The sequence below is a fragment of the Rutidosis leptorrhynchoides genome, chromosome 4 (assembly GCF_046630445.1).
Source record: "Rutidosis leptorrhynchoides isolate AG116_Rl617_1_P2 chromosome 4, CSIRO_AGI_Rlap_v1, whole genome shotgun sequence".
Classification (NCBI taxonomy): domain Eukaryota; kingdom Viridiplantae; phylum Streptophyta; class Magnoliopsida; order Asterales; family Asteraceae; genus Rutidosis; species Rutidosis leptorrhynchoides.
Window position 1 is genome coordinate 478,426,216 of NC_092336.1, and position 23,721 is coordinate 478,449,936.

Genomic DNA, 23,721 nt, shown 5'->3' on the forward strand with positions numbered 1-23,721 from the left:
ATTTTAGACCCAATTGGCACCCAAAATCGTAGATTTCCTCATTGTTGATTGGATTGAATGATTGTGAGCCTCCAATTTTTGCCCCATCTGAATTGAAGCTCGAATTGGAATTTACTGGAAACTGATTCTTGGAAGGGATAGATTTCTTTGAATTCTTCACGCTATTGTTAACACACGATGAACACTTTGACTTTAGAGCTGGAGTTCCAGAGTTACCTTTTCTAGCTGCGTTCTTGATGTTCATCATTCGAGATGATGACTTCCATTTACGGATGGAGGACCAACAGTAATCCTTCTTCTTTCTTTCTTCGTTGGCAACTTGTTTGGATGCCGTACCATGGTTAAGTTTCTTGTTAATTCCAGCACTCGTACCAGTTTTCTTCTTTTTTATTACTTTACCTTTGGGCTCCTTTGGTTTGGGAGGTAAAGATCCAGGATTGGGCTTGGGCCCAATAGGTTGTGAGGTTTTATTGGAAGGAATGGTATCAGAATTATCTACTGGGCCTGCAACATCTGATGGTCCATTGGGAGGCCCAAAAGAATTTTGAACCGATACAGGAATTATGAGCGGGGTAGCTTTTTGAGTCTCATGACCCACTGGATCAATCTGGGGATTTGTACCCGACTCTTCATCATCACTGGAGTAACCGTTGCTTTCATTAGGGTTTTTGGAACAAGTGCTTTTTTAGCTGTCAACATTAATTGCGCCGACATCATCATTGAATTCTTGGAATAGGTTTCTCGCCCCCCAACAACCGGACTCTTCATATTCACCACCGATAGATTTTTTCCGGTAATCACTCCGTCTGCCTTTGCCGGAATTACTTTGCTCCTTTTGCTTGGAATAGAAGTTTTGAGTTTCTTCCACTCTTTCAGTGTTAGGATTCGGGATATCATCTTCATCCCCAGATTCATCAAAAGTGTCATCAATGAATTCATCGTCATCATCTTCCAGATTCGAATTCTCATCCCCATCTTCCACAATAACAACATCATCCAGTTTGTCATTTGCATCATCCTCCTTTCCCACAATAACAACATCTCAATTCTATAGTCATGTTTTTTAGGTTCTCAATTAATAGTTCACTTTTATAAATAAATAAAAATAAAAATAACGAGATAAAATTTTTTATACCATTATTTTATTGCATGTAAAATAAAATGTATGTAAAAAGTAAAAGGTAAAACTCTAATGTGAATAGAAAGTAGAGTGTTATAATGATATTTATTAAAATGTGAGTCCGTTTATCTGTGGATTATTGAATTGAGACGAACGGAGTATTATTTCAAGAACATTAGGAAAAATTTTATTTGTTTATAACTGTTTTTAGTATTATTTTTTTCGAATGCAAGTTGTCGGCATCATCCAGAGGGTTATTAACCACATTCGCGATCATTTGCCATTCACGCATGTAATTTCGGGAGGGAACCCGAATCGCATTGCAGGAACTCGATCCTTAAACCACTCCGATGGGCATGCGAACCGAGTTTGAATCCTGAAAGGAGCCGGGATAAAACCCCTCTCGAGGTTAATCTGAAGCTCCGTAGTGCGTGTGTGACAAATGAGAGTATTCGATGCCAACAACTTGCCTTAAAAAAAAAAAAAAGATGGTGAGCTGAGAGAAACTCAAAACCTTAACTTCAGCCCAAACACAAGAAATGGGAATATCACTTGGCCAGAAGCGCGTTGTCGTTGGGTTGTCTTTATTATTAGTACGCCGTATATGTTTGTTAACTCGTTTTAGTTACGAGCATGTTGATTGAAATCGAAAAATATAATGCCATTTGGAGCAAGTATATGAACTCGTAATTGTTAAATAAATATTTGACATTTGAAGGTGACACTCTCTTGTAATTTAGAATATACTAGTTGTGGAGCCCTCGATTCGCGCCGGGGGCTCCGTTTTGAATGCGAGTTAAAAAAAAGTCTTGATCTATTTTGTAAAAAAGAATTTTTTTCGACATCTAACATTGAAGGGTTGTTCCTTTTGTGAAAGTTGATTCTTTTAGCGTTCGGGTTATATTTAAAAAAAAAAAGTTAGTAAAGTGGTGGTTCGATTTGTATTTTAATAAAAGTTAGGGGGTTAAGTTTGTGAAATTTGAAAAAAATATACGTATAAAGTGGGAGTTCGATTTCTATTTTAATAAAAGTTAGGGGGTTAAGTTTGTGAAAATTGAATATTAGTAAAAAAAAAAAAAGTTAGTAAAGTGGGGGTTCGATTTGTATTTTAATAAAAGTTAGGGGGTTAAGTTTGTGAAATTTGGGAAAAAATATACGTATAAAGTGGGGGTGCGATTTGTATTTTAATAAGAGTATAAAGTGAGGGTGCGATTTGTATTTTAATAAAAGTTGGGAAAAAATATACGTATAAAGTGGGGGTGTGATTTGTATTTTAATAAGAGTATAAAGTGGGGGTGCGATTTGTATTTTAATAAAAGTTGGGGGTTAAGTTTGCGAAAAGTGAAAAAAGGAGTAGTACTATTCATTTAGCCTAGAATTTTTTTCGACATCTAACATTGAAGGGTTGTTTCTTTTGTGAAAGTTGCTTCTTTTAGCGTTCGGGTTTTATTTAAAAAAAAGTTAGTAAAGTGGGGGTTCGATTTGTATTTTAATAAAAGTTAGGGGGTTAAGTTTGTGAAATTTGAAAAAAAATATACGTATAAAGTGGGAGTTCGATTTCTATTTTAATAAAAGTTAGGGGGTTAAGTTTGTGAAAATTGAATATTAGTAAAAAAAAAAAAGTTAGTAAAGTGGGGGTTCGATTTGTATTTTAATAAAAGTTAGGGGGTTAAGTTTGTGAAATTTGGGAAAAAATATACGTATAAAGTGGGGGTGCGATTTATATTTTAATAAGAGTATAAAGTGGGGGTGCGATTTGTATTTTAATAAAAGTTGGGGGGTTAAGTTTGCGAAAAGCGAAAAAAGGAATAGTACTATTCAGTTGGCCTTTGGCTTTTAGATATAGGTATATATTTTAATAAGAGTATAAAGTGGGGGTGCGATTTGTATTTTAATAAAAATTGGGGGGTTAAGTTTGCGGATTTGTATTTTAATAAAAGTTAGGGGGTTAAGTTTGTGAAATTTGAAAAAAATATACGTATAAAGTGGGAGTTCGATTTCTTTTTTAATAAAAGTTAGGGGGTTAAGTTTGTGAAAATTGAATATTAGTATAAAAAAAAAAGTTAGTAAAGTGGGGGTTCGATTTGTATTTTAATAAAAGTTAGGGGGTTAAGTTTGTGAAATTTGGGAAAAAATATACGTATAAAGTGGGGGTGCGATTTGTATTTTAATAAGAGTATAAAGTGGGGGTGCGATTTGTATTTTAATAAGAGTATAAAGTGGGGGTGTGATTTGTATTTTAATAAAAGTTGGGGGTTAAGTTTGCGAAAAGTGAAAAAAGGAATAGTACTATTCATTTGGCCTAGAATTTTTTTCGACATCTAACATTGAAGGGTTGTTCCTTTTGTGAAAGTTGCTTCTTTTAGCGTTCGGGTTTTATTTAAAAAAAAAGTTAGTAAAGTGGGGGTTCGATTTGTATTTTAATTAAAGTTAGGGGGTTAAGTTTGTGAAATTTGAAAAAAATATACGTATAAAGTGGGAGTTCGATTTCTATATTAATAAAAGTTAGGGGGTTAAGTTTGTGAAAATTGAATATTAGTAAAAAAAAAAAAGTTAGTAAAGTGGGGGTTCGATTTGTATTTTAATAAAAGTTAGGGGGTTAAGTTTGTGAAATTTGGGAAAAAATATACGTATAAAGTGGGGGTGCGATTTGTATTTTAATAAGAGTATAAAGTGAGGGTGCGATTTGTATTTTAATAAAAGTTGGGAAAAAATATACGTATAAAGTGGGGGTGCGATTTATATTTTAATAAGAGTATAAAGTGGGGGTGCGATTTGTATTTTAATAAAAATTGGGGGGTTAAGTTTGCGAAAAGCGAAAAAAGGAATAGTACTATTCAGTTGGCCTTTGACTTTTAGATATAGGTATATATTTTAATAAGAGTATAAAGTGGGGGTGCGATTTGTATTTTAATAAAAGTTGGGGGGTTAAGTTTGCGGAAAGCGGGAAAAGGAATAATACTATTAAGTTGATCTTTGCCTTTTAGATATAGGTATATAATTATTACGAGTAATATAATACGGAGTAGTAGTTAGAAATATTGGTAATTAAAATAAATTTCTTATGACATATATTTGAAATTTTTTAATAATAATAAAAAAAAGTCTCATTCTATTTTAATTCTCAACTATATACTAATTCTCATAAATGGTGATATTGTTCCAAAACTCTAACCCCTAAACCATATACTCTAAACCGTTCGTATTAAAAACTCATTATAAACTCTAAACCCTAATTTCCAAACCCTAATTACTAAACCCTGAACACTATTTTTCATTAATCAAGTGTCTTTTTTTTTTCTCTTTTTTTCTTGTTAACATACATCTGGTGCATGAACAACAGCTAACATGCATCAGATATATGTTAAGGATCCAGTTAAAAAAAAATATTTTTTTCTGAATCTAAAAAATGAAAATTGATACCAGCAATTTTTTTATAAAAAAAAATCGGAGTTGTAGAACTAAAGATATAAAAATCACAAAATCAGTTATCCCCTTATCCCACTAACATCCACTTAGCGCAGGATCTTTACTATATATATATATATATATATATATATATATATATATATATATATATATATATAAAACAACAAAAAAAATTCAATACTACATAAATAATGTATAGGGGAGGTGAAATGTAGAGAATATTCATAGTTGAACTCCACAATTGTAACTTATGGGAAGTAATTAATTTTCAAATCATTGATATACGTGTTGTTTAAAAGGGTGTTTAATTTATATAGTAAAAATATGTATGATTGCAAATGATTTTTCGGGCATTAACATATTAATGTACATATGTCGATAGCATGACAGGATACCGTCGTTCGTACTTGTCATATTACAAGGAGAATTAGCATATCTTCATTTATGTCTATATTCAAATGTCATCACAAGAATATTTCTTTAAAGAAACACTTTCATGTGTTTCATATTCGAGTTTATAAATATGGTTTAAAGTTTCAATCTCTCGTCAATCAATTTTCGGCTTCATTTATATGTCTTTTAGCTTAAAATGTATATCTTGTATTTTTATATAAAAAACAAGTTGGAAATTCACGTATACTAAAAAAAATCATGCAATATAATATTTCCATTGTACGAGTGCAATCGATATTATGAAAGTATTAGATGTCACTCTAGGACTTACGTAATCAATGTTCACCGTTTTGGAACTTATAAATGCCACTAGTATTTGAATCAATTCGTATATCGAATTGGTTCTGTTTCTGTATCAAGTAATCCTGATGCTTATGTTAGATATGTGAAGGATATCAAAATAACAATAAAATTGTGTTTTAGTGTTAAGAAGCGGCGTGGCTTATTAAGGCGCGTCATGGCTCAACACTTGGATTGAGGTTCGAAGGTTGCAAAGCTGTCAGTTTCGAAATTATGCTTTAAGCCACGGTGTGACTCCTCCAGCCATGGCGCGGCTTAAGCCTATCCGGGAGCCTGACGAGGAAAAACGCGTTTTCTTACTCTTTAAGTTGTTTCCTTGTTTAGATTTGCCTATATAAACACCTATTGTAACCCTAACATGTGTGCACGAAATTAATAGTGAAAAATCTCCGGTTTGCGTCCGTGGACTAAACCCTTCTTCGTGTTTTGGAGTTGGGATATAACCACGTTAAATTTCGTGTCGTTTTATACTTTTATTTATCGTTATGCTTTATTATTCGTTTTTCGTTCGTGGGTATGGTGATTAGTATAAATCACCTGTCTTGTTTGGGTCCTAAATCCTAACAAGTGGTATCAGAGCTCAAGGTTTCGACTTTGGGAGCGATGGCGAATTTGAAAGCAAGTTTCTTCGATATGGTTGATGATTCGAATTTTCCATCAAAGTTAGATCAAATGAAGAGCTAGGGATTTTGTTTGCAACATGTATCGAGACCAGGTGACTTAGTTGGTCGCGAAGAACTCATGGATATGTCTATGTATCCGTGAGAGTTGATCACACAAGATTCGGGTGACGGTTCTTGAAAGTTATTTTGTAATCGGGACGCTGATTGCATTATGATGGTGATTTATTTTTCGCGAAGGGTTACGGAGTCAGAGTCGGGTCGATCGGTTGCGGAGAGATTTTTTGGGAGATCCGGGTTTCGGATATGAGTTCACGTTCTTCGCGATCCCGTGCGAAAGAATAATTGAACTTTCAAATTCGGAGTTCCGGGAGCTGCTGTAGAAGAAAATTCGTATCGGGTTCGTTAACCGTTGGATCGACTTGATATTTTGTATGTGGATAGTAGACTTACCGACATACACGTGGTAAAAATTTGAGGCTGATCGGACTGTTGGATCTTGAGATATGATTTTTCGAATATGGCTAATTTTTATGATGAAGTTTTTCGGGTTTGATGACGCGAGTGCGAGATGGTTTTTTCTCGAAAACTTAGAGCGATGCGAGCTATGTTTCTTCAGAGATGTGAGTTTGTTTTGGAAGCTCAGGAGGGTGTTTTTCTCTCGGTTTAGAGCGGTTGAATAACGAACAATATGCATCGGGTTGAAAGTCGATAGTGGGAGTATCGGGAAATTTGGTGCTTGCGGGGTTTGGAAATGGGATGACCAATGGTATTTGGTCAATATTCCAGGGTTTATGGAATATGTGGGCGGATTAGAGTTCCTAGTCACTAAGGAAATTGGTTGTCGAAGGGTGTCAGATAAAACGTGTTCGACGGTTGCTCGGGCTTGGTTGATGTTTCAACAAAGGGAGCGGTTCGTAAGGATGGCACCAGTAGGTCGTGGGCGCGGATCCACTACATCCATCACTAGCACCCGCGGATTTTTTTGAAGATCCATTAGCCCGTGAATCTTGGGTAATGGATATATTTTTAGATCCATGCCCGTACTCACGGATATTCGCGGGTCGCGGGTTTACCCACGGATCTTATTCATGAAGTATTTGAAAATTAAAGTATTTAAAAATCAAAAATAAATATCACATAATTCAGAGTGACATGAAAAATATCATTTAATCATATACTGTGACAACCCGGAAATTTTTGACTAAATTTAAACCTAATTTTTATATGATTTCGACACGTTAAAGTGAGTCTCAGAATTTTTTGAGATGATTCATTTAAACTTCAACAAATTCCGACGATTCACGAACAATTATTCGTAAATAATTATGCACTTCTGTAATATTATAACTATTAATCTATAAGTAATAAATAAAAAGTGACATTTGTATAAATAATAAAATAATTGGGAACTAAATAAAATACAAGCCATGAATTAGTAAAAAGAAAATAATACTTATCATGTAGTAAATGTAAAAAAAATAATATATATATATATATATATATATATATATATATATATATATATATATATATATATAATAATAATAATAATAATAATAATAATAATAATAATAATAATAATAATAATAATAATAATAATGAAGAGACTAAAGAATCTTAAACAAATACATCCTTATGTTGACTAAAAATAAAATATATATATAAAAAAATATAAACTAGTACCACCTATTGTTGACTAAAAGAATTATAAAATAAAATAAAATCATAAATTAGAACATCTTTATGTTGACTAACACTCTAATACTTGCACTATATAAACACCCCTAGACTCTTAGTTTCTCATTCACAAATCACACCAAAATCCTCTCTCTAAAAACTTGAAGAACTCTTGAGGTAATATTTCCTTTTCATTTTCTTATTTATTTTTATTCATTTTATTTATTTCTTGTATTTTTACCCAATTGTTATTTTAAATTGTTAATAAATATTCACATCAGTAGTATTTGTTTGAAAATTATTTAGAACAGTAGTAGTACTTATAAAAATAATTATGATAAGTTTTGGAATATTATTTGTAGTTAATTAAGAATTAAATACTAATTAAACATAAAAACCATATAAAATTCGTAATAAAAATATACACAGTAAATAAAAATAAATAAATAATTTTTCCGGGTTCATAATCTTTTTCTAGGTCTGAGAAAATTATAAAAATTAATTTATGGGTCGAATTAATAATTATTACATAATTAAACACTATTATTATGTAAACAGGAGGTAAATAAGGAAATAATTGTAAAAATAAAGAAATATTTTTATAAATATTTTTTTACAGGTTTTTTAACTGTAAGAAACTTATAAAAATTTTAAAAATAATTATTTATGTTTATTTGGTATTTTATGTAGAATTAAACTTGTTTTGTGATTAAATTAAGAATAAAAAAAAACAAATATAAATACAAAATTGTAATAGAATAATTTCTTAAATTTTTCTACTGATTTTTATAATTAACTAAGACTATAAAAATTATTATATGATTATTAGGTATTTAAATAATTATTTAGGTATTTATGGATAATATTGGGTTAATAAAGTACTATATTATTAAGTATCTTGTAAATTAAATAACAAATAGTATAACTAATTATGTTATATATTGTATGTGTTAGTAATTAGTACATTATAAATATTAAATTGATCTAAGTCAACATAGTAATTATAGCTTGAATTATAATGCGTATATAATTATAAAACTATTAATAATTATGTAATACTAATAGTATATATATATATATATATATATATATATATACATATATATAATTAACTTAACTATATAATAAAAGTTTATACACCTATAATATGTGAAGGTTATAATCAAGATAACGTGCACTATATATGAACCTCACCGCTACATATGGCCTAGGGTGGTCCTTGTTGTCTTATGGAAACTGCTTGTGGATTTCGAATGCCATGACATAGATTCTGGTCAAGAATCCTGGGCGCCCGGTAACAACTGATCATTCAAGTGACTTGTATGATAGTAACGAGATTTGAGATAGTCGTACAACGTCTTGTTAAAGATTATAACCCGAACTTTCTATAATTGGAAAGTTACTAAAAGTGAAAACTTTCCATAGATAGTAACCTTTCCGAAAATGGAATTTCTTTTAGAAAACCATTATCATCAGTATAGTTACTATACTTATGTCTATTAGACAAAATCTGATCGTACATTCTATCTCTAGGTTAAGATTTCCGGTATACTTCAATTACAGCTACTTCCTAGTGAAATCTTTGATGTGCTATTTTAAGGTGAGTTTCATTTGATCCTTTTACTCTTTACATTTTTGGGCTAAGAATACATGTAATATTTTATAATTGTTTTATGAAATGAATACAAATACTAAAACTGATTTTTTGTGAGTTTCATTTGCTCCATTTTTATCTATATTTTTGGACTGAGAATACATGTACTATTTTTATAAATGATAGACACAAGTACAAACTATTATGCGACCAACATGAGTATTTTTATTGTGTTCATTTGAAATATGCAAATCCCTGCTTTGTAATATCATTAATTGCTAGATGAACTAAAGTGGCAAACAGAATTATTATAGATAACGCTATTGGGAGTAACGTCCCGCACTGTTAACCTCAGGTCAATTGGTGGTATAATAATGATCTCGACAATTACATGTATTGTTACGGGGTAAAATCGTTTAGTTTTGATATTATACGCTCTTAGCATACTTTTGATATATATGATATATCGTCTTTTATTATATTAAATCTTGTGATCTATTACTGAAATCATTATTTATAATAAACCTATGAACTCACTCAACCCCGTGTTGACTTTTTAAAGCATGTTTATTCTCAGGTACTTAATATTGCTTCCGCTGTATATCTGCTGCTTCGATGATGATTTCTTGCCATGCTTGGAGTCTTCATGCATTACTTATCATTCCATTTAAAAACATTTAATGCTCTAAATACAATGTAATCTATTTATCTTCCGCTGCAAAACTCAATAAAACGTCTCATATAGAGTCGTTCTCGTTTATACAACTGTGATTTGATATAATTAGTCACAAATACCCCAGGCCCTATTTGGGGGTGTGACAGAAATGGTATCAGAGCAGTTTTGTTGTAGAGAACCAGGATTGCATTTTATATGTGCCTTATACAATTAGGTACCTTAGCAATGTAGGATTACAACTTTTCTTGACCATAGTGCGTTTAATTGTTGCCTTTAATTGTTGCCTTTAATTGTTAAATGCTACACTATACCTTAGAAACTTACTTATAAAATTCCTTAATCTTCCTTAGAATGCCAAGCCAATCTAAGAACTCTGCTCACTTTCCTAAGTACTATCTAATTTTGCCACCACATTTAAATGCGACACCGTTCTCGACATTCCTTTGTCATCTATCATGGTTTTGTGTATTACATATTTATTACATGAAATGTTATCCATGATTCTTGAAATCTCTACTATTCATATTCATTACTTTCAAAATCTTTGCTTTCTCGTTATTTTTTATCATTGAATTTTCTTGACGAGTGGCGTCTACGAAACTCTAGAATGGAAGGGTTTGGATTACCGATTTAAAGGATCCTATAGCTCAAGCCCCTAGACCTGAATAGGCCATTACGAATTGAAAGTCTTTAATTAAAAGATTATCTGATTACATACTTATCATTTTTTTCTAGACACGTCATACTGCAATTATTCCATAAATGGAGTATAGAAAAATCATATCTTATCATATCTATCCCAATAGACTTTGTCTAACACTTTTCCTAAATTTCCTCCGTAAATTACGGAAATCTTTTTGCTATATATACGTATTCAAGGAGACGAATATATAATTCAGTATCCAACACCCATTTCATATCGAAACCCTTATTCCAAACACATAATATGGATTACTCACTTGATTCCTCGAGCTCCACAGGCAGCGTAACCGGAACGAACGAACCAATCAGTCATCATCTTTTCTGGATGGATTGGGGATGGGTTCGTAGTCGACTTAATCAATGTAGAAGTGAAGAAGGTGATCCTTTTCACCACCACATTGTCCTATTGGCGAAGAACCTAAAGCACTTACCGGCGAACCCGTTCGGAACACCATTTTCACCCTCATTTCCAGGATATCCCGCCACAAGTATATAATATCTAGAATTCTAGATCTTATTCATCCGCTTGTCCGAACCGCCAATCATCCCGGAATAATACCAGAAGTCAACGAGCTTCGCGCTCGAGTAACGGCTTTGGAGAATATGGTGCAAAATCTAAGAGCATCAGCAGCACCAGCAGCATAACCAACACCGATAGCACCACCAGCATCAGCAACAGCAACATCAGTACCAACAACAACATCCGCATCCCACGCCTCAACATCACACTTGATACCTCCAACATCAACATTATATGCCCCATAGATACCAAGGAATATTAGTAATAATGAGTTAAGATGTATTGACTCATTTTTCCTGAAGAATTATATATGTATACCTTATATATATATATATATATATATATATATATATATATATATATATATATATATATATATATATATATATATATGGTTTGGAACAATAACAAATCTTTTCGTACTAAGCTATTACGTGTGAATCTTAACTAATATGTACTACTTGGTTAATTCATATCACTAATATGCTATGATGTACATCCTTCGTTAATGACTTAGCAATCGTTAATCACTGTTTCAACACAATAAACTCCATTTCATAATAAACCAAATGTATTATTCGAATACATGTTTGATTGTATACTTCTATTTTCGATGTACTCGAAACTTTCTAGAAAACATCATTCGTGCCTTGTGAATTTCACAAAAATTCCACGAGCACCAACATCATATACCGAGGTATATCAATAACAATGAACAATGAAGTATTGATTCATAACTTCATTAAAGAAATATTCCACGACGATTATGTAATCTCAAGTTTTGGAGATTATCTATTCTCATTCCAACCGTAAATCAAATGAGTTTAATATTATATTAACTCATTAAATCTATATTATATCTGAAGAATACATATATGAACGTATATCGTCATAAAGATTGTAATTAAAAATCCTTTTGTACAAATTGTTAATTGTGAAAATATTTTAACGGGTAGGTAATACCCGAGAAATATTTATATCTCACATTAATATGTTACATTGTATATTCTTCAAAATTCTTGAAAACACCTTAGAACTATAACCAACGATTCAGATTCGTTAACCCTAATAATGCTGATGAAGCAGCAAAGGCCGTAGATGGTCTTAATGACCAAATGCTTAATAATAAAGAATTGTGTGTTGGAAAAGCTTAAAAGAAAATCTGGTATTGAATGACGGATTGAGCAAAACATGAAGGAAACTGTTTTAGTTTCTATATTCTGTAAAATTCAAGTTTAAATTATAAATGTTTTGAAGAAGTGTTGGGAATTGAAGCATGAGTTGGTATAATATAATGACGTCAGACCAACGTAATTATATTACAGTAAGTCATGCTAAATTTTTTTATGGAAGATGATGATTCATAGACTTTATAATCATCATTTACCATGTTACACGACTCTTACATTCTATTTAAACTCTGAACATATCAAGAACATATATTCTTGATAGTTCTATCCTCAGTAATTCTGATAATGTAACAAATCAAATCATGATATTACATTCCTTTCTACTTAGAACATTAGGTTCATTTGAAACTCCATACCTACGAATTCTGGACCATTACTTGCTTTACAAAGGCATGAAGCTTCGACATATAAGGGAAAATATAAAGCCCGATAACGACACCAAAATTACAAACCGTGTATATCAATGCGTATAGCAATATAAAGACACGGGAGAACTAAAAACACAATAAATCCAAGATCATAGTAGAGTAAACTGACTCTTCCGGCGACAGATGAAAAAGAAGCACGATAGATATATAAGTCAGGACTATATCCAGAATTAGAACTGGATGAAGCATATTGAAGAATCTTTTGGAAGTATGAATCGAGAAATAAAGTATAGAAGTGGTGAAGATACCAGGCACATCAATCGAGGCAATTCACCGCATTTAATCAAAGAAAATCTCAAATTCCTTAATTACCGGAGAATCAAATCTTGTACAGATTATGAAGATTTTCTTTAATCCCTTGAATTTCGGAAATCAATCATGACTACGTCAAAAGTTAAAGCAAACATATATTTCTTCATTTCAATCTTTTACGATAGCTTCGTTTATACTCATCCTGTAATCGAATCGTTTTATCTATATTACTCAATAGTGATAAAACTCTATTTATTAACTCATATTCGTCACGAAAACATTTTTATTGTTAGCCATGATAACCACAATCAAATTTTGGGACGAAATTTCTTTCAACGGGTAGGTACTGTGACAACCCGGAAATTTTCGACTAAATTTAAACCTAATTTTTCTATGATTTCGACACGTTAAAGTGAGTCTCAAAATTTTTTGAGTTGATTCATTTAAACTTCAACAAATTCCGACGATATACGAACAATTATTCGTAAATAATTATGCACTTCTGTAATATTATAACTATTAATCTATAAGTAATAAATAAAAAGTGACATTTATATAAATAATAAAATAATTGGGAACTAAATAAAATACAAGCCATGAATTAGTAAAAAGAAAATAATACATATCATGTAGTAAATGTAATATATATATATATATATATATATATATATATATATATATATATATATATATATATATATATATATATATATATAATAGTAATAATAATAGTAATAATAATAGTAATAATAATAATAATAATAATAATAATAATAATAATAATAATAATAATAATAATAATGAGACTAAAGAATCTTAAACAAATACATCCTTATGTTGACTAAAAATAAAATATATATATAAAAAAACAATATAAACTAGTACCACCTATTGTTGACTAAAAGAATTATAAAATAAAATAAAATCATAAATTAGAACATCCTTATGTTGAATAACACTCTAATACTTGCACTATAGAAACACCCCTAGACTCATAGTTTCTCATTCACAAATCACACAAAAATCCCCTCTCTAAAAACTTGAAGAACTCTTGAGGTAATATTTCCTTTTCATTTACTTATTTATTTTTATTCATTTTATTTATTTCTTGTATTTTTACTCAATTGTTATTTTAAATTGTTAATAAATATTCACATCAGTAGTATTTGTTTGGAAATTATTTAGAATAGTAGTAGTACTTATAAAAATAATTATGATCAGTTTTGGAATATTATTTGTAGTTAATTACCAATTAAATACTAATTAAACATGAAAACCATATAAAATTCGTAATAAAATATACACAGTAGATAAAAATAAATAAATAATTTTTCTGGGTTTATAAACTTTGTCTAGGTCTGAAAAAATTATAAAAATTAATTTATGGGTCGAATAATAATTATTACATAATTAAACACTATTATTATGTAAACAGGAGGTAAATAAGGAAATAATTTTAAAAATAAAGAAATATTTTTATAAATATTTTTCTACAAGTTATTTAACTGTAAGAAACTTATAAAAATTTTAAAAATAATTATTTATATTTATTTGGTATTTTATGTAGAATTAAACTTATTTTGTGATTAAATTAAGAATAAAAAAGAAATATAAATACAAAATTGTAATAAAATACTTTCTTAAATTTTTATACTGATTTTTATAATTAACTAAGACTATAAAAATTATGTATATGATTATTAGGTATTTAATTAATTATTTAGGTATTTATGGATAATATTGGGTTAATAAAGTACTATATTATTAAGTATCTTGTAAATTAAATAACAAATAGTATAACTAATTATGTTATATATTGTATGTGTTAGTAATTAGTACATTATAAATATTAAATTGATCTAAGTCAATATAGTAATTATAGCTTGAATAATAATGCGTATATAATTATAAAACTATTAATAATTATGTAATACTAATAGTGTGTGTATATATATATATATATATATATATATATATATATATATATATATATATATATATATATATATATATATATATATATATATATATATATATAACGACCGAACTTCATTATCTCAAAATACACTAATTTTTTTTTCTGATTCAATACATCTGGACGGCGTCTAGCAAAGAAGCTTTGGACGGCGTCCAGAAGGTCTGGACGGCGTCCAAATGAACTGCCGTTTACTGATTTGGTTGTCCCACATACGTGGGCGGAAAACCCGCTTCTCGACACTTTTAAACGAAAATCTTTTCACAACATGTCAATATAAGTTAAACTAGGAGGTTTCCACAATAAAATCGAGTTTTACAACATCGGGCCCACATCAGCCGTTTTACTAGTTTCGTTCAAAATTACAAGTTTCGACCGTTCTAGTTTAATTTCCAAACGACACTAGAGCATGGTGTTTGGGGTTAAACTACCCAAATTCTTGGCCGAATTTCCAAAAAGCTAAACCCCCCGAGAGCCACTACTATTCCAAACGAATGCCTTTGCCCTTGTCCACGCCGGAGCCTAAAAAAAAGTAAACAACGAGAGGGTAAGCTAAAGCTTAGTGAATGCAGTAATTATACACACACATATATAATCTACTTACTTGCAATCACTTACACAATACCGCATACAAGCTAGCAATTCGACAACTATGCAAACATTATGCATATACAAATATCCGCAATCATAATAAGCTAGCGATTCCAAAAGCATATAGTTCACAATTAAATATGCTAATACAGAAATTCACACAACCATGGTTAACCAATCATACTAGGGAACGGTATTCGAAAAAGACCGTCGGAGTTCATAACATCCATTAGTGTTACTTAAACACCGCGTAATCACTAATCCCCCGGGTGATGTCTTGAACACCGCGCCTAACTCACCCCCATGACAATGTGGCGTCTTGAACACTGCGACGATTCCACATATCAATCAAAACAATGAGTGGTGTCTTGAACACCGCGACAATTCCACTCCCATGACAATGTGGTGTCTTAAACACCGCGACAATACCACATGTCAATCAAACCAATGAGTGGTGTCTTAAACACCGCGACAATACCACTCGTTACTTAGAATGTGGTGTCTTGAACACCGCGACAATTCCACATTCATACTACACAAATAAATACATTATATATGCACACGCATAATTATTCCACTCACCTTACGCCTTCGGTGAATTGATAAATCAAGCTCTTAACTTCAAGGTAACGTACCTATTACATTATGCACATATATCAATCATTCATTCAAGTCGGTCAACCAACCTAATCGCCATTCAAGTGCCATTTGGCCCATAGTGCAAACATGACCCATTTGCACCATTCATTTTAACACTAGGTCGGGATTTCGTCAAACCCTTACTAACAATTCGATTATGGTCTTAATACACCTTTTAACACAAGGTTATCACACTTTCGCACCCATTAACCCACATAGGTCATCTAGGACTCATTTGACCCATTTCAAGGTTAACACACTCATTTGGGTCACTATCATACCCAAATACACCCATTCACTTTAAATACTAAGTTTGCTAGTGATTTACTAACATTTAAGAACCATAAACACAATTTAACATTTCAAAACCCTAGGTTAGTCATCTTTGAGTACTCATGACCCAAACTTACCCAAAAACCCCCAAATCACTAACAAATGGGTTTTATGTTCATCTCGAACCCAAACCCTAACCCTTAAACAATTAAAGCAAGGAAATCAAGGTTAAGACTTACCACAACAATCAAAACGTAGCTAGGGACTAGATGAACAACTTTAACACTCAAGCTTTAACCCGAAACAAGCTTCTTCCTCCTTAGATTGAGCTTTCTCACTCTAAAAACCTCCTCTCTCTCTAAACTTGAAATGGAAGTGAAAGAGTAGTTGAAAATGAAGTAATGAGGCTCACCAAACTGATCTTGAGACCTTTAAGTTGTCCCTCATGTGAAATTACCAAAATACCCATTTAAATATCTAAAACAAAACAGCTGGCCCGCTAGTCCATCTGGACGGCGTCCAGGATTACTGGACAGCATCCAGCCCTTCACACTGGGACGACGTCCCACCATTTTGGACGGCGTCCCAAACAACTAGGAAATCAGGATCTTACAATATATATATATATATATATATATATATATATATATATATATATATATATATATATATGTATGTATATATATAATTAACTTAACTATATAATAAAAGTTTATACACCTATAATATGTGAAGGTTATAATCAAGATAACATGCACTATATATGAACCTCACCGCTACATATGGCCTAGGGTGGTCCTTGTTGCCTTATGGAAACTGCTTGTGGATTTCGAATGCCATGACATAGATTCTGGTCAAGAATCCTGGGCGCCCGGTAACAACTGATCATTCAAGTGACTTGTATGATAGCAACGAGATTTGAGATAGTCGTACAACATCTTGTTAATGATTATAACCCGAACTTTCTATAATTAGAAAGTTACTAAAAGTGAAAACTTTTCATAGATAGTAACCTTTCCGAAAATGAAATTTCTTTGAGAAAACCATTATCATTAGTATAGTTACTATACTTATGTCTATTAGACAACATCTGATCGTACATTCTATCTCTAGGTTAAGATTTTTAGTATACTTCAATTACAGCTACTTCCTAGTGAAATCTTTGATGTGCTATTTTAAGGTGAGTTTCATTTGATCCCTTTTACTCTTTACATTTTTGGGCTAAGAATACATGCAATATTTTATAATTGTTTTATGAAATGAATACAAATACTAAAACTGATTTTTCGTGAGTTTTATTTGCTCCCTTTTTATCTATATTTTTGGGTTGAGAATACATGTACTATTTTTATAAATGATAGACACAAGTACAAACTATTATGCGACCAACATGAGTATTTTTATTGTGTTCATTTGAAACATGCGAATCCCTGCTTTGTAATATCATTAATTGCTAGATGAACTAAAGTGGCAAACGGAATTATTATAGATAGCGCTATTGGGAGTAACGTCCCGCACTGTTGACCTCAGGTCAATTGGTGGTATAATAATGATCTCGACAATTACATGTATTGTTACGGGGTAAAATCGTTTTGTTTTGATATTATACGCTCTTGACATACTTTTGATATATATGATATATTGATATGGCCAAAACGGACGGTTTTTATTCGCGCGGTCTCGTCAGGCCGCGACTCGCCAGGATCAGCCACTCGTGGGAGGAAGGTACTATTTTAAATTTATATTTAGCGGGGCCTAAATCCTACTACTCCTTATAAGTAAGGAAAGTATGACCTAGGGTCGTATTTTTGAGATATCAGTAGAATCGAACATATATTTAAGCCTAAGATAGTTAGGGAGTAGTGAATATTTATTTTGGGTTTTCTAATTTATAAGACAGATAAAGTAAATGCGATAAAATTCGTAATTCAGATAAGGTTAAAGTGAGTGCATACTATGACTTCATCAGTTATTCTGCCGAGATTATAGAATGCTGGCTCATGAATAGGCAGAGGCCCTGTATTCATTACACTGGTCCTAAACGCCCCTGTCATAAGACATATCATTGGGTACTATGTTAGGCTTGAAGATTCTGAATAGACAGCAACGTCCCTTACCCCCGACGCCCGTGCAGTCTGACTACAGGCATACACATTCAGACGGCTCATCCAATTGAGCGACTCGGTTGGGTGACGTATTAACATTCCGAAATGGTCTAAACTTTCTTAAGCATAATAGAATACATGGTTTACCATATCCGAGAGACGTGATGCGTTGCAATGCTTTCGTTAATGATTTGTAAAAGGTAGTTAGGCCCTTAAAAAGAGTTCAACCATAAAGAACACCATGGCCAAGCTGACTTCCATGAACACGTTCGGTTATCCTAACGGTCCAATCCTTTATGTGTCTAAACAAACAGTTCCTTAATTAACTAAGAATTCCTCAAGCGGGGTGCAATACTTGAGACCGCATTATGGTGCAGTGTACTGGTCAACACTAACCAGGTTCCATGGCCTTACTTAGCAGAGGTACAGCTTACAACAACCGCTGTGCTTCAGCGTGCACGTACGAAGTTTATATCCTTGGTGTCTACACTAGCATGGTCTAGGACTGACAATGTACTAAGGATCTAGTCAGATGTTTCACTACGAAAGAGTCCTCAGTCGGAATCCAAAGTTCGATAGACTTACGACAACCGGTGTGCCTCGGTCGATCTTACGATGTATCCGATAGACTTCTCTTACCAAGGGGTGACACAGATAGTGTACTCTGAATTGGGGTTCGCGACTTCCCAATAACAGAGCCTATAACTACGTTCTATTAGTTGGAAAAGCGATTGAGTTTAAAGCATAATCAGAAAGCATTTCAACAGCATACACAGACCATAATATTATTTCGGCATTATAACTGCTTACATCATAGCATACACTAAATATAACTACTCGCTAATCATGGCAACAATATCATAAAACATTATATAAGATAAAGGATAGAAGTACAAGTAGATTAAATGAGTTCCGAATACAAAAGTGACAACTTCAAGACTTCAGACCGCTCCTAATACAATCTTCAGCGTTCTTCTCCGGGTACTAGGTTTCTCGCACGGAGTCGAAGGCCTTGAGAGTATGACTAATATTGTACAAGAGAGAGAAAGAAGTGAATTGAAGTGTGTATTGGAATGAATGACAAAGCCCCTTTAAATAGAATAGGAATTTGCCAAAATACGGCTGGCAGGCTGTTTGGCAGCCCGTTTGGTGGCCCGTATTTGGCACGCCGTTTGCCTGGCAGGTCGCTTGTTGAGCCGTATTTGGCAGGCCGTATGGCAGGCCGTATGGCAGGCCGTTTTTGATGCTGGTCAGCCTTGATTCACTGGATCGTAACTTGATTTCTTGTCTTTCACCGTTTTCGCTCTAGAATCTTCGTTTTAACTCTGATTCTCTTGATTCTTTTTTACCGCCTTCGTAATTACTTGTTCTTCAATTCTAACCGATGAATTGGGTATTTTGCCAATAAAGTTTGAATCTTTGTTGTTTTTGGGCCTTAATACCGGGGTGAAAACGTGACTTTTTAGCCGATATCAAATATCCCACACTTAGACTTTGCTTGTCCTCAAGCAAACTCTCATTCTTAAGAATATTTTCAGTGTTTCTTTTCTAATAGCCTAAGAGATTTGCTTTTTTTATAAGAGTAAAAGATAAGATGAGTTATCTTTGTTAGAATTGAAGTTATCTCTGCAAGCATGCGAGGAGGTTACATGACATAGGCTAGCTTTCACAGGTCACTCAAATCACTCAAGTGTTTAGGGTTCTCTATAGATCTAAGAAATGAATACACTCATAGCCAGTCATGCTGCACCCATCGTCATAGGCTTGATAAAGACTCAAATCCTTGCTGCTAATGCGAGAACGGTGGTAATCTCAGCTTTATAGATCATTTGTCAATGATGGGAAAGGAATTTTGGAGTGGTAGTGAAGTTGTTTTGAGGGGTGAGATGAAAAGGGTAATGTGGTCTTTATACAGACTTTTATTCGGATAGATAGGAGTGCTAAAGTATTTTAAGAAGCACTTTGGAACTTTTCTTCAATTGTTAATCATTTTCGATCGAGTTCTCTTCGGCATTTCTCTTTATATAGTTCTGCTCCTTTTTTCAGAATTTGAAAATCATTTTTTTTGGAGACTTCATCTCGAGAAACTTTTTGCCGGTAAACTTTTTCAAGACCTTTGCCATGATACTTGAGAGGTTTATAACATCGAGTTTTCGGAAGGAATCTCATTTTCTGAAATTTTCGAGAAATAGTGATGTGGATGTGGTGGTGGAGTAGAAGTAGTGGAGGTGCGGGACAAATGGCTAGCTATTTTGATTACAACCGAATCGCGTTTTGCTGCTTGGAGATATAGATCAAAAGCAACTTCTGATTCTGAGCACAGACATCGGCACTCTTAACGAAAAATAGTGAAGCATTAAAGATGAATGCTGGTCTTATTTGGGGTGCCTTACCATAATCAATTTAGGTCGATAATGCCTTAGTCATGCAATGCTTTATTAGAGGTCTCAATCTAACAAGATTCCCCCTTACTTAAGCCTTATTTTTATTGACAAACGTTTTAGGTTTTCAAAAATACTCTTTCGAAAAGGGTTTCTTTTGCAAAAATTTTGAAATTTGGCTTAAGGACTTGGAATCTTCGTAATGGGTTATTATAATATAGCAAAAAAAGATTATACCAACATCCCACACTTAGACGAACATTGTCCTCAATGTTCCTAGCGTATCTCACACCTAGGAGTTTTAGTTGAAGATTTGGGAGTATTTGTCTAGTGTTTTAATTGGGTGTTATCCCACACTTAGTGATAAGCTAGGATGTGGCATAGTTTGAATCTTGAGCTAGTAGTGAAAAGAAAGAAATAACCCTAGCAGATGCGGCTGGTTTCTAATCCTTGCGTCTTTATCGGCTCATTTATCGTTCTTTATTCTTCTACTCTACTTTATTGCACGGGTTGCCTCCCGAGAAGCGCTTTTGTTTAAGGTCGTTGGCTCGACCGTAGTGATGCTTCAAAAAGCAAACATTCCTCACTGATGGTTGTAATCTTGGTCTTCTTGAGGGAATGTGAGTCTTGGCGGAAAAATCCTGAGAAAGTGTCGGACCAATAGTGGTAACAGATCCGGTACTTCTCTTGAAGATCTTGTGAACGATAAGTAGTGCGCAGTTTCGGCTCTTGATAAGTCTTGAAGTCCGATGAGGATATGATCCACAGCTCTGCTAGTTGACCCATGAATGTCAATCATAGAAGCAGTGCTGGTGTTGATGATTTCTCTAATGGGATGCTCATTTCGAAGGTCTTCAAACAATGTCAGAAACTGTATCTTTAGAATTTCGAAGTCTTCAGAACGGTGATCTCCACAATAAGAGTCAGTAGCTTTGCACAGATTTACTAAGAGGCGAAGCTGAAAAGAAGTGAAGAGCAACCCTGATCCGAGCATTAATTTCACCGTCTTTGAGTATATCTCCCTACATCCAGCTTTAAATGTGAAACTAGGATCTGTGGATTCTTGGAAGATACGTGTTATCTGCTTAGTAACGTAGGTGGCAATGTTGACTCGGTCTGGTTCAAGATGAGAGAACAGATTGTTTCTCCTTGCTTCTTCCATAACAACGTCTCGTAGCTCTTTGATAATCAGATCGGCGTGGTGATCAATGGATACGTAAATTACTAGTCTCTCTGGTGTGCTTTCGAAATTATCTCTTTCCAAGAGAGCGAAAAAGCTGTGAATATCCTCGATCATTTGCAAGTCGGAGTGATAAGTCGGGCGTCCGGTGGAAAGATCCATATGCTTCCGGATGAGAGTCAGTAGTGCTCGTTGGTTTCGTGAGAACGGAAGTGCAGATCCGGCTAAGGCATTATAAACCTTAGAGTAAATGATCTTCTGATCTCGACAAAATCTTGTCTCGAGAATAGTGTGAACCACTGAATTGTGCTCTCGTTGCCTTTCTTCGTGATAGATATGATCGTGAAGAGAATTGATAAAGTCTTGAATGCGTTCTTCTAGGATTTCAACATCATTGTCTTCTCTTTGGAGATAGAGGTGGTGTTCTTCTCGGATAGCCATAATTCGTTCTGTTAAGCGTAGTGAAAAATCAATGGTTGATTTTTGGATGGCTTCGAGAATGTCTTCAAATTCATCAGTATCGTTGATGAAGGTTATCATGTCTGCGTATGTGGATATAACTGAAATTCGATCTGAAGAAGAGTCCGACTCCCCTTGATCTGGTTCGGTTGGAGAGTGTGAGTTATTCAGAATGTCTTCATGTTGCTCTACCTCGTCATCATCGGTGTAGTGTTCTTCTGAGGATGCTTCTGATGAACGGGTTTCGTCAGTATTCTGATTCTCCACTTTGATACTTGCAGGCTCAATTTCTATATCCTTAACCTCAGCCTTATCGGTCTTTTTCTTGAAACGAATGATTAAACTGTGATATGCCGTCTCAAGCCTCATTATTTCTTCATGACGCTCAATGCTTGGAGCGGGTATTGTCGCAGTTTCTTTTACGTCTTCCATTTCCTCTTCCTCTTCTGAGTCCTCCTCTTCCTCTATTTCTTCGCTGGGATCCTCTTCTTCCATTTCTGGGTCGTCTGCAGACTGTGATTTGACACCCATCTCGACATCGTCAGCTGGTGGTGAAGACTCGTCATCGGAAGTGATCCGTCTGGTAGAAATAGCAAACATCTCTGCCTGTCTAGAAAGATCGGTTAGTCGGTCAATTTTGAAGGTAACGCTCTCCCCATGTGATCGTAAGATCAAGGTTTGATTGTACACATCAATGACAGTCCTAGCCGTATTCATGAAAGGTCTTCCTAACACCACTGGTGTATGTAGGTCTTCCTTAATGTCCATCACTACGAAATCCGTAGGATACAAGAATTTGTCGACTTTCACCAAGACGTTCTCAACTATGCCCTTAGGATATCGAATTGTGTGATCGGCAAGTTGGATTGTCATTTTGGTTAGTGGCAAGTCTCCTAACTCTAATCTCTGATAGAGAGAGTAGGGGATTAGGTTGATACTTGCTCCTAAATCTGCTAGCGCATGAATGGTTCCAGATTGGTAGATTGAACACGGCAAAACGAATCGGCCCGTATCTCCTAGCTTTGGTGGTAAAGAGTTTCTGAGTAATTCAGAGCATTCTTCACTCAGTGGAATTTTGTTAGAGTCTGATATCCTCTCCTTTGTAGAGAGAAGCCTTCGGATGTATCTCTTCTGGTTGGGAACTTTGGACATGG